General features: G+C 51.2%; 1 long non-coding RNA gene across 1 annotated transcript; it reads right to left on the reverse strand.

The window, feature by feature from the left end:
- Positions 1–116: 116 nt before the first annotated feature.
- On the reverse strand, positions 117–6,163 carry LOC311586785. Its single transcript, XR_014775656.1, has 3 exons — positions 5,989–6,163; positions 5,407–5,622; positions 117–3,843 (listed from the first exon to the last, which is right to left on the reverse strand). It is a non-coding gene; the product is annotated as an uncharacterized lncRNA (long non-coding RNA).
- Positions 6,164–12,089: the final 5,926 nt, after the last annotated feature.

Genomic DNA, 12,089 nt, shown 5'->3' on the forward strand with positions numbered 1-12,089 from the left:
TCAAAGATGCTTAGGTGCTAGGAGAAGGCACTGGAAAGGGAGTGGGGTGCAGAGGGCCATTCTGAGTGGCAGTCTCCGAACCACAGCATCTTTCAGCAGCCAGCAGGGTCCACACATTATAGTAGAGGGGAGGGGGACAGGTTGGAGCATAGAAATACTTTTTATTCTCTTCCTCAGCTCTTTACATGCCCAAAAGACACTGGACAGATGCCCGAATTCTTCTTCTTCTTCTTCTTCTTCTTCTTCTTCTTCTTCTTCTTCTTCTTCTTCTTCTTCTTCTTCTTCTTCTTCTTCTTCTTATTCTTATTCTTCTTCTTATTATTATTATTATTAGTTTTGTTTTGTTTTTGTTTTTGTTTTTCAAGATGGGGTTTCTCTGTGTGTTCCTGGCTGTCCTGGAACTCACTCTGTAGACCAAGCTGGCCTCAAACTCAGAGATCCAACTGTCTCTCTCTCCTGAATTAAAGGCGTGTGCCAACACTGGCCAGCCAAGCCATTCTTTCTTGAGTTGCTTCCTATGAGGTAATTTGTCACAGGATTGGGAGAGCTGTAGATGCTGAAGGGTTCCAACAAAGATCATTGCTGGTCACGGATAGAAGACTCCATCTTGCTAAAATGACACTTCGGCACCCAGATCAAGGCCCTCTCAATATCCCAGTGACAGTTCTTGCAGAAGTGAACAAAAGTATCCTAAAATCCATATGGAGTGTCAAGAGGTTTCCCAAAAAGCCAAAATAATATTTAAAAGGAGGAAGGGAAGAAATGGGATGTCTACCTGACCCCTCCAAGGCTCAGACAACATCGTGGGAAAAGGTGCACAAAGCATTTAAGAGTTGGAGATAGCAGGGGCAGGGAAAGCTAACTTTGGGACCTGACGTGGCAGGTGCACACAGCAGCTGTGGTTACCCATACAAGACCCGCACACGTTAGGTCCATTGACATCCTGTTGTGGAGGCGGGTGGGGCTCATGAGGCCACACCCTTTAGTGAAGATTTACATGCAGCTAATGGTTTGGGGAGGAGGAGAAAGATTTTCTTCAGTGATGTAGACTCTGGTAAGGTGTCCATGCTCCTGTAAACAACCCTAATGGAACACGTGACAGAGACAGACAGACAGACAGGGGCAGAGAGGGGGTGGAGAGAGAGAGACAGAGACAGAGAGAGCGAGTTGGGAAGGGCCGCTAAACTGAGCCCACAGAAGGGAAATGGCATTGTAAGTGGGAGTGAGAAGACGGGTTACTTGAAAATAAGCTCATTTTATATGACATTTAACTTATTTTACAATATGATCCAATTAGCATATTTTACATTGCGTTCCAATTAGCATATTTTACATTATGTTCCAATTAATTACCAGCCCTTCAACAAGATTAAATCAAGCATTCATTTTCTCCTCACTAAAATTATATCCTTCACTCGAGACACTCCCCACATCCCTCAGGGCGGAAGAGATATTCAAATAGAGTCTCATCACAATGGTCAGGTCTCTGGGGACACCTCTTGCTGCTTCTTGTGGCCTTTAGTTCCCTGAAGATGCCATATGGAACACTGGGGACCCCCCTAGACTCACAGGGGCATCATGCCAGGCTCTATGCTCTGTGGGATCCCTAACAGTGTCAAGATACCACCCAGAGCATCAGGGCATGCTGCATCCAACCCACAAGTCACTGTGTGGCTGCCCAGGTCTCACATCCAAGAAGCTGGCCCTGGCAGAGGCAGGGAGCCAGCAACTGCTAAGTACCTGGAAGTCTCTAGAGAACGGGATAGAAGAAATAAGAGGCAGGTAACCTCTGGCTCTGCACTGGGTCTCAGCTCTGAGCAGTTGGATCATGTGTGGGGAGGGCTCTACTGGAGGAAGTCAGGTGTTTTCTTAAGGAAGGGGCAACCTCGGCTGAGCGCCCCCCCCCATCCCTCTTGCTTGGCCATGAACATGTATATGGAGGCGGAGCTGTGACAGCTCACTTAGCAAAGATGAGGAAACAAACACGACACCTAAAAACCAGGACATGGACTAAGTGCAGCAAGCCGGTAACCCAAACACTGGTCCACCATGGCACTGTGAGTGGTGGGTACGACTGGGCATGGGCTGGCACCCACCTACCTCCAAGCTCTAGGTACGTGAGGACACATGCTCCTTCCTGGATATCTTAGGTGGAAAGTGACTGGCACCCCGACTGTCAGGCCTCCCCATGCCTGTGCACACACACACATACATTTATACTCCCATGAACAGGTAGGCGCGCGCATGCACACACACACACACACACACACACACACACACACACACTTTTTAAAATATAAAATAACTAGGAATCACGTGTTTAAGAGGTAAGAAGAATCAAGAGGTAATAGCTTGAACTGTTAGGAAATAGAAGCCATAGGAGTGATGTGGAGGGTTTGCCAAAGAAGAGAGCAGAAATCCGAAGCCAGCGGCCAGGGAACAGTGAATTAGACGCAGCCGAAGAGGGGGTTGCTGACTGGAAAGCAGACTAGAGGAACTCAACCCCAACAGACACGGAAAGCCCTCCTTTTTCTCAGGCCTCCTTCCCCCCTTCTCTCTCCCTCCTACAGCACCACCTTTCCTTGCTGTCTCCCCTCGCCCCTTGCTTCTCTCAATCTTGCCCTCTCTGCTTCCCCCCGCCTCCTTTTTCTCCTCTGTTTTCTGTTTTCTCACCTGATTTTTTTTTCCTCTGTGTCAACCTGACACAAGCTGAAGTCATCTTGAGATGATGAGCCCACAAATGAGAAAATGCCTCCATCTGACTGGCCTGTGGGGAATTTTTTTTTTTTGATCAGTGATTGACATTAGAGGGTCTAGCCCATCGTGAGTGATGTCACATATGATCAGGTGGTCCTGGGTTCTATAAGAAAGCAGTCTGAGCAGGCCATGGGGAGCAAGCCGGTCAGCAGCACACCTCCATGGCCTCTGCATCAGCTCCCACCTCCAGGTCCCTGCCTTGACTTCCCTTCGTGATGGGTTCATAACGTAAATCAACCCTTTCCTTTCTTCCTTGAGCTGCTTTTAGTCATGGTATTTATCACGGCAATAGAAACCTGAAATAAGGCAACCCCAGATGAAGAACCCCAACCCCTCACATTCTCACCAAATTATCTAGTCCTGCTTCCATCCATCTTGTCTGACTTTAGCTCAGCATCATGTCCTGCCAGTTTTGACTCTGGGCTACCTCCGGAACCATCCCTGCAGGCTTCTCATGTTGGGCCAGTGTGCATTGTCTTCCCAAAGCCTGCTCAGGCTCAGAAAAGTAAAGCAACTTGCTGAAAGTCATACGGCAACTAAGCTTAAAGCCTCCTGTTTAGGGCACAGCAGTTGCCTCTTCATGCCTCCCCAGGGACCATTCTCTGACCCCCAGCTCAGCACACACCATCCCACGCTGGCCTCCATGGCCCAATTCCAACCCAAGACTCACTTCTAAAAGGAGGCCATTGGGGGCTGGTGCAGAGAAGACACCTCCCCTCCCCTCCCCCAAGAGCTCCAGGAGGCTGTGAAGGAGGAGCTTGCCAATCTCTTTGGTTCTGAGGCAGGCAGGAAGCCAGCTGTATTGCAAATGGTCCTCAAGGTTGGTCTGTTCCCAAGAGAATCCTTTTGTTCCATCTCATTGTCTGTTAAGGCCACTGCATTAAACACTCTGGAACATCCAGACCCCAAAGTTCAGGGCCAGAAGGGAGCAATGCAACTTGGAGGATGGCAAATGACATAATGTTCTCTCTTCAATAATGAAGTGTCTTCTCAAAGGTGGTTAACATTTACCGAGGTTATTGGCGACTAGGTAATGTTCTAAGAACTAGATGCTGATGAAAACGACTTAGTCTTCACATCCTGTGCCTATGAAGAAATGTCAATATCGTCGTGTGTTACAAACGAGAAAATGGGCTCAAAGAAGTAAAGCAACTTGCCCAAAGTCATACAGCAACTAAGTTTAAAGCCTTATTTAACTTGGACAGCAGGACCCCAAGGCCCACAGGCTCATCTCTTGCCTGGCAGTGGCATATTCATCACTTTCTTGCACAGTGGCCAAATGCCTGATGGAAGCAATGTGCAGAGACAGGGTGGGCTCCACTTCTGACTCACAATCTGAAAGGGCTCAGTCCATCATCATGGCTGACTTCACGGTAGTGGGAACAAGAGGCTGAGAGAGTCCTCACCTCTATGCAGAGAACCCAGGCTGGAAGTTGGGACCAGGTTGCAGCCCTCAGAGGTCTACCCCCAAGGCTGGGCAGAGGATGGGTCGGTTCATAAAGTGCTTGCCTTGCGAGAGTGAGGGCCTGAGCTCAATTCCCAGGACTCACATTAAGAACAAACTACACAAATATCAGGCCCAGAGGCACACACCTGTAATCCCAGTGCTGAGCTGGTGGAGACAGGAGGATGCCTGGTACTGCTCAGCCAGCCTAACCTACTTGGGGAGCCTCATGCCGGTGAGAGAACCTGTCTCAAAAAGCAAGGTGGAAAGTTTCAGAGGGACAATACCTGAGGCGACCTCTGAACCCCACACACATGCACACCCATGTGCACATGCACATACACAAACATGTGTGCACACCATGAAGGCCAACCCATCATGGCCTACTCAAAAGCACACCTCCCACTCTAATGTTTCCATAACCTCCCAAAATAGTGCCACCCACTGAAGACCGACTATGCAAACACAGGAGCCTAGACACGACTTAAAAAAAACAAGTGGGGGCTGAGGAAGATGGCTCAGTGGTTAAGAGCACTGGCTACTCTTGCAAGGGACCCAGGTTCAATTCCCAGCACCCATACACCAGCTCACAACTATCTGTAACCTCAGCTCCAGTGGATCCAGTGCCCTCTTCTGGCCTCTGCAGGCACTGCATGTATGTGGCACACATACATCTATGCAGACAAACATTCATACACATAAAAAATAAGTAACCTTTTTTTTTCCTTTTAACCATGGTAAGCATGGGGCTCTCTGAAATGCTTCCAGTGAGGCGGGAAAGGCCCAAAGGGGCTCGCTATCTGCAGCCACGTGAAGAAGGCGACGTGAAGAGCAGAGAACAGCATCGGAGAGGCCCCTCAGCTGGGGAACTGGGCCTGGACAAATGTCCCAGCTGCATGCCAACCCCACTGTATAATTATCCCCATGCCTTCATGGAGGACAGGGGGCTTTAATTTGGGCATGACATGTGTAGAACATGCAAGGCCACCTGGGATTTTCTGGATGGCCCAAGGTCATCATGGGGATGTGACACAGACACAGAGATGGAAGATTGTGACAGCTTTGATCCTGAAGGAAAGGGCTCTAAGAGCTGGGGCAGAGAAAATGGTTCCCCTGAGAGCCTCTAGGGGGCGCAGCTGCCTGTGCCTGGATTTGGAGCTGTGTTAAGTTCCCCCACCTTTACCACCCCCTCAGTGTGTGCTCACTTGTCACAGCAGCAAGAAGGGGCTAGAACAAGATGGCGGTCTGGTCTAGAAGAGGAGTGTCCTCTGCTTGCTTGGCCTGTGAGGTGACCTCACATGACAATGGCGAGAAGTGTGGACAGGGTCCAAGAGCATCCTGATCCTCAGTCAAGGTAGATGGTTCCAGAGGAATGCTACCTGAGGCGACATCTGGCTTCTGTGTCATGCGCACATGTTCACCTGCACAAATGCACACACGTTTATACATGCCCACACACACATGCACACAGAAGCATACACACATGTACACACATACACACATACCCCCCCCACACACTAATACCCACCAACAACAGCTCACTCAGAACCACACTTTGCACTCCAAAGCTTCCACAACCTCCCATCCTCTCCCAAGCTTCCATCTGGCCCCACCTCTCTCCCTCCACCCTCCTCCATGCCTCGGGAATCTCCCTTCGGCAGCCTCCTACCCACTGGCCTCCCCGGGCTGACTCAGTTTTCAGCTGACAGCAGGCGGCTGGCCCAGGTGTCAGCACTTGGCGGGAGCCCAGACAGACAGGCTGTGGGACAAGAGCAGATTATCCATACCGGTGGAGGAGAGGGAGAGGGTGGCGGTGACAATGGACACACGCTGCTGGTGATGGCCACTTCAACGGCAGCTGGCTTTCCCTACCCACCTGGCCAAGAGAAGTTCCAGGTGGCCTGGGCCAGCCATCCGGAAGTTCATGCTGTAAGAGAGCCTAGCCCTTTCTACACTCGACCTTCCTACTTCCTGCTTCTTCCTGCTTCCTGCTTCCTGCTTCCTGCTTCCTCTGTGGGGTTGTCTGCTCCACGCTCCATCTGCCATTGCTTCCCTCGCAGAATATTTACCAGGACCAATCATGTCCCACTCTCACTCTCCTATCTCCTCTCTTACAGCTCTCCAAATTCCCCCGGCACCCGCAGGCTAGGTCTCCCATATGGTAAGGCCACCTTAACACCTCGTATCCCTGCCAGTCTACCCGCTGGAGGGCGTGTGACCCAGTGCTGGCTGGTGGAAACAGGGATTTTCTTCCTCATACGAAAGAGAAGGACCAGTTAAAGATCTGTCTACTCTTTCGTTTGGGATTGTGATTTCGGGTGCCCCAGCAGCCATCTTGTGTCATGGAGGAGCTAGCGCTAAAGCTGCGGTGGCAGCATAACTTTTGTGGGAAATCAGAAGAATCTGATGGCTGGTACGGTTAGTTTTAGGTGTCAACTTGGCTATAGGCAGTGGTACCCAGCTATTGATCAAACACCCAGCTGTCTGCATGTTGCTGGGATGGTGTTGTTAAGACTCGGGTAAGTAGGCGCTGAGTCAGGCTTAACACTCCATAAGGTGGCCCTCATCCAATCTTGGATGGTCTCAAGAGAAAAAGACTGAGGTCCCCAGAGGAAGAAAGAATTCTGTCAGCAAATAGCTATCAGTTCTTCCCTGCCCTGCTCCTGTCTGCCCCGCAGTCCTTAGCCTGGCCCCTTTCTGTGGTCATAAGAATCCATTGGGAGGGATGGAGGGAGGGCATTACACACAGTTTTCTTTCTCTGTGGCATCATTAAATCCAAGATGCTGCTGACCTCCCTAAGGCTCACCACTAAAAATAAGAGTCCTGGGCCAGAGAGTGGCAGTGATTGTCACCTAGCCTAAGGACCTGACTTCAACTTCTGGAACCTACATGATAGAAAGAGAGAACCAACTCCCATGAGTTGCTCTTTGACCTAAACATACATGTGGGATACACGTAGCCCCCACACAAATATTTAATTTTTAAAAAAATTATATCCCAAAGCTTCCAAGTAATGCACCTGTTTTATCAATTCTAACTGCATGGGGGGAAAAAATCCCTACCAGGAACAACTATTTCCCATAATCCCATGTGCCAGCGGGGCCTCCCTTAGCCAGCGTGAGACGGCTGCCCCGGGTAGCCCAATGACCTGGGAAGTTTTTTTTCTTCAACTGTGTCTGGATGCTCTTCTGGGCCCCTTTGGCCAACTGTGAATGAGGCTGAAGTGAGCTGACATGGGGCCACATGTGTTGCTGCGGTCAGCGGGCGGGGGTGGGGGTGGGGGGTGCTCCCTCATGGTAGAACATAGGGACCGGAGTGTTTCTGGTTAAGTAGATCTCTTGTGTGGATCTGATCTCAGATGCTTCCTGAAAACAAATTATATGTGCATGATCATGTAGCTTGGAGACAGAGACAGAGAGAGACAGAGGTTTCATCACTCTTCTCCCCTACTGCATTTTGGTGTTTAAACTGCGTGCCCCGCCTCCCCCACCAGCACCCCCACCCCGCCCCATGCATATTGAGGGATAAGCCTCAGCTTATGAATTTGGGGAGAGCATGGCTTAGTCTCTAAGTGTTAGTTCACTTTTCTCATCACCGGGATGAGATGAAACACTGGACAGAGGGAGGCAGGCGCCTGGTTCCAGAAGTTGACCTCCATCGTGAGGACAGGGTGGAAACAGAGCAGAGTCGCTCAAATCATGGGAAGACCAGGAAGGGACAAATCCAGCACTTTGATGGTTTCTTCTTTCCCCTTATCCTGTCCCGGTCACCAGCACACAGGACGGTGTGGTCCACATACAAGCAGGTCTCTTGGCTTAATCCTTTCTGGGAACTTCCTCGGGACACAAGCCCTGAGCCCAAGCCCCGCCATTTGGCAGGTAATCTAGATCCTATTATGTTGACAATGGAAACAGTCAACGGAATTGAAAGCAACGTCTCAAAGGGACATTTTACCCTGTGCCCGTAGTCAGTGTGGATGAATGCGTAAGTGAGTGGGGACCGTGCATGGTGGAGCCCCACTCAGTGCCACCACCACCCCTGCCCCGGAACTGAGCCTCACATTTGCAGGTTGAAGCCTCTGGGTGATCATTTGCACAAAGGAACCTACTTGGTGCTGATGAACTGATGTGACTTAGATGGGGAATCTTATGTTCTCCGCTTTTGCCACAATAAGAAACGCTTAAAATACACTTTAAAATAAATTACCTAAAAAGGAGAGAGGGAATAAACTCTGACCACCAGGGGGCGCTCTTCACCTGCTCCTATTTCATTCCACGCTCTGGCAGGCACTCTCCCCCAGGGAGAAGGAGCCTAGGTCCTGCAGGCAGACAGACCTTTATCCTCCTCTTGGCCGGCCTCCCTCTTCCACAGATGGACCAACTCCTTCAGCTCCATGGGTGCCGAACTTCAGGAAAATCTGGGTCACATTAACTGTCTTGCTTCTTTCTGTGGGTCCTTTTCCTCTGCCAAGGAGAAAGGAGCCCAGATCGAGGGTATACTTGGATTCAAAGGGAGAGATGTTCATCCAGATACCATGATGGAGTTCAGAGACTAGGGTCTGTGAAGAAGTGGGGACACCCATCAAAAAACAAAAACAAAAACAAAACAAAACATGTACCTATGTACCTGTGTCCCCAGATGCATGGCCTGACAACAAAGTCATGGAGTGCGTGAAGTCTGTTGCAATGCCTGCTGGGAAGTTGGAACCCCAAAAGAACCTACCGAGTCCCTGGTTCATAGAATGTACTTGAAATGTCCCGTGTCTGCTTGCTTCCCTGCCCAGTGCTGAATTGATGGAACTGGGTCCTGCTTCACACAACTCCAGGAGGAACTGAGGAAGCCGACACTGGGTCCAGACCTCTCAGGGAACCCAGGAGTGTCCTCTTTTTTTTCCTTCCTCTTCCTCCTCTTACCTCCCACTAGCCTGCTCCATTCTTTCCCTCTGCTCCATCATCTTCAGGACAGAAGTCGTAGCTCCCTCTCAGGCTCTCTGATCTACCTGCCATTCCAAATGGCCCCAGGGATTGACCTCAGGTCATCAGCCTTGCCGGCAGGTGCCTTTCCCCCACTGAGAGGCATCTCACCAGCCTCAGTATAAATGTTTTTTCACCCTTGTACTCCTGCTGTCTTTGAGAACTCTTGTCGGGGGAGGGGCTCAGGTGCACACAAGTGAGGGAGGCCAGCCCTCACAGGTGGACGCTGCCCTGGGCGTGAACTTCAGGATAGGTAGGGGCTCTTGTCATCCTGGTGCTCCTGCCTCTTGAGGGGAAAACACTGATCTGGGGCTCAGTTTAGCCACGTGACCACCAACACGTAACAAGATGCCTGCTTGTCACCAGGGTGGGTCCTTGTCATCCCCTTCTAGGGTCCCTTTGAATCACCTTTACCAAAAGGAGCCCTATGACCTCAGGAGGTTCCCGGACCTCCCGCCGCCCCTCCAAGACATAAAATCTGTCTGCACTCTGCTTCCTGTCTCTACTTAAGGTTTTCGCAATCGCAGAAGGACAGGACACAGCTGGCCCCAGCTCTAGGCAGACAAAGAGGGGCTGGGAAGAGCCCAGAAGCCTGCATCCACTGGACAGGGACAGGAGTGACGAATACATGCTCCTGGGGACTGTACCCTGTGACACAGCCCCTTCTGGGTCTGCAGCCACAGGTGGCTATTTACAGCTTTTATCCTGTCTCCCCAGCCACCCTCCAGGAAACGCCTCACTGTGCTAGACCCAGCCAGGTCCCGATCATCAGTCCCTCAACAAATATCATGGCGGCAAACTGCCTCGGAAAGGGCGAAGGCTTTAGGGAGTCAACTCCCAGCTCTGCTCATTCTTGTGGGCGCTTGGACAAATCGTGTAACCTCCGTGAGCTTCTGGAGATCGTGTCTCCTGCCTGTAAAATGAGGCCAGAGTCTTACTCCCAGGAGCTGTATGTAACAGACACTCCATAAACAAAAGCCATCGATCGTGCAGTGATCTCCGGGTCACAGAGGTGAACACCGTGATGGTGGCCCTCAGGCACCTCTTCAGCAGGAACCCATTTCATCTAAGCGGTTAAGTAGCTGACAGAAGGAGTCACGGAGTAAAAAATGGATGAGTCAAGGAAGGTGGCCTGGAGGTGTGGTGTTTTCTCAGGCCTTAAACAAAACAAAGCAAAAAACACTACACTGGACTCATCTCTTTTTGTTGTTGTTTTGTTTTGTTTGCTTTTCGATACAGGGTTTCTCTGTGTAGCCTTGGCTGTCCTGGACTCACTTTGTAGACCAGGCTGGCCTCGATCTCATAGCGATCCACCTGCCTCTGCCTCCCGAGTGCTGGGATTAAAGGTGTGCCCAGCTTCATTGTTTGTTTCATTTACTAAATCCCTGTGTGACTTTGCGACCAGGTCTTCCTCACCTTGAGGACCTCAGGTCCCACCTCTATCACAAGGTGGTCATTAGGCAGTGAATGGTTGTGAATGGCTTACCCCCCCCCGGAAAAATAAACACACAAGTCTACCTCCTTGGTGCAGGTTGATTTTTATGTCCACCCACCCAGGAAGTCATTTGGAGACACTGGGCTACAATTTTAGCACTTCCCAATCTCGTAGGAGGCTGTTGTGCAGACCTGAGGGCTGCTCTCTGAGAAGCCACTGACCTTCAGCTGGAAAAGCCCAGGAGCTGGGAGCTGGCCCTGCAGGACGGAGGGGAGCTTGGGCAGGGGAGGGACTCCAGATGACCCAGTTTGGTTCTGGAAATGCGCCCCATCCCCATCCCCCTACCCCCCCACCCCCCCACCCCCACCCTGCAGCCTGCCCTTGACCCTGCCCTCCCCCGCAGGGAGACAGAGGAGCAAGCATAGGCCGGCTCTGGGCTGGCTCCCAAACAGCCCTGTTAACCCTGGGCCACAGCTCCAGGCAGCCTGAGCTTCAGCATCTTCCCTAATCTAAACATCACAGGCCCCAGGGGCCTCCTCCATGTGTGTCCAGCTTGCCAGAGGACAAAGGGCCCATCATAGTTAACACTTGAACTGCCATCCCAAGTGCTCACTTTGTATTTATGGAACACCTATTATTTACAGTAGCTGCAAGGGACTTGGTGTGAGGTCTTCCCTACTCCCCTCCCTTCCTTCCTCCCTCCCTCCCTCCTTCCAAAATGTCACCCCCTAGCCTGGTCCCTTTCCCCAGTGACAGACAGATGTCATCCTTATCCCTCTGGCCTGGAAGAGCTGGTGCCTGTCAGGGAATGTGCTGTAGTTTAGCTAACTGGGTCCAGCAGCCAAACTAGAGCAAGGTGCAGGTCCGTTCGCTGTCCAGGCTCCCAAGATGTTGGACGTGACCTTTTCTTTCTTATTTAAAAAAAAAAAAAAAAGCTTTAAAATTTTTTTACTCTATGTGCATTGGCGTTTTGCGTCTGCCTGAGGGTGTGGGAGCTGCCACGTGAGTACTAGGAATTGAACCTGGGGCCTACTGAAAAAGCAGCCAGTGCTCTTCAGGGCTGAACCATCTCTCCAGCCCCGGCTGGACTTGGTTTTTATCCCCAGTGGGCCCTTTGAACACTCTAGGCTCCAGGGTTCTGTTAAGCTCTGAAATAGGCCTTCTGGGCCCCTTCCCCCTCCAGTGAGGAGATGGGAAGCCATCCAAGAAGGCCTTATGAGGGGCCCTCACAGGCTGTCTCCAAACCAGATTCATTCATTCTAGCACTAATTTGATGCCTGTTGTGTACCAGGTCCTGGCCTAGCCGCTAATGCAAAGATGATAGATTGGAGCCAGGACCCCTAAACACACACTGGGTTCGTGTCTCCCTGCCTGGATCCGATGCCTCGTGGCGGGCCCAGCCTGAGACTCAGTGACTCGCGTGTCACGGCGGCTGGGCGGATCGGTCTCCTCCCCTTCCTCTACCCGCCCCGCCCTGAG

Source organism: Acomys minous (assembly GCF_964271855.1).
Source record: "Acomys minous genome assembly, chromosome: 16".
Taxonomy (NCBI): Eukaryota; Metazoa; Chordata; class Mammalia; order Rodentia; family Muridae; genus Acomys; species Acomys minous.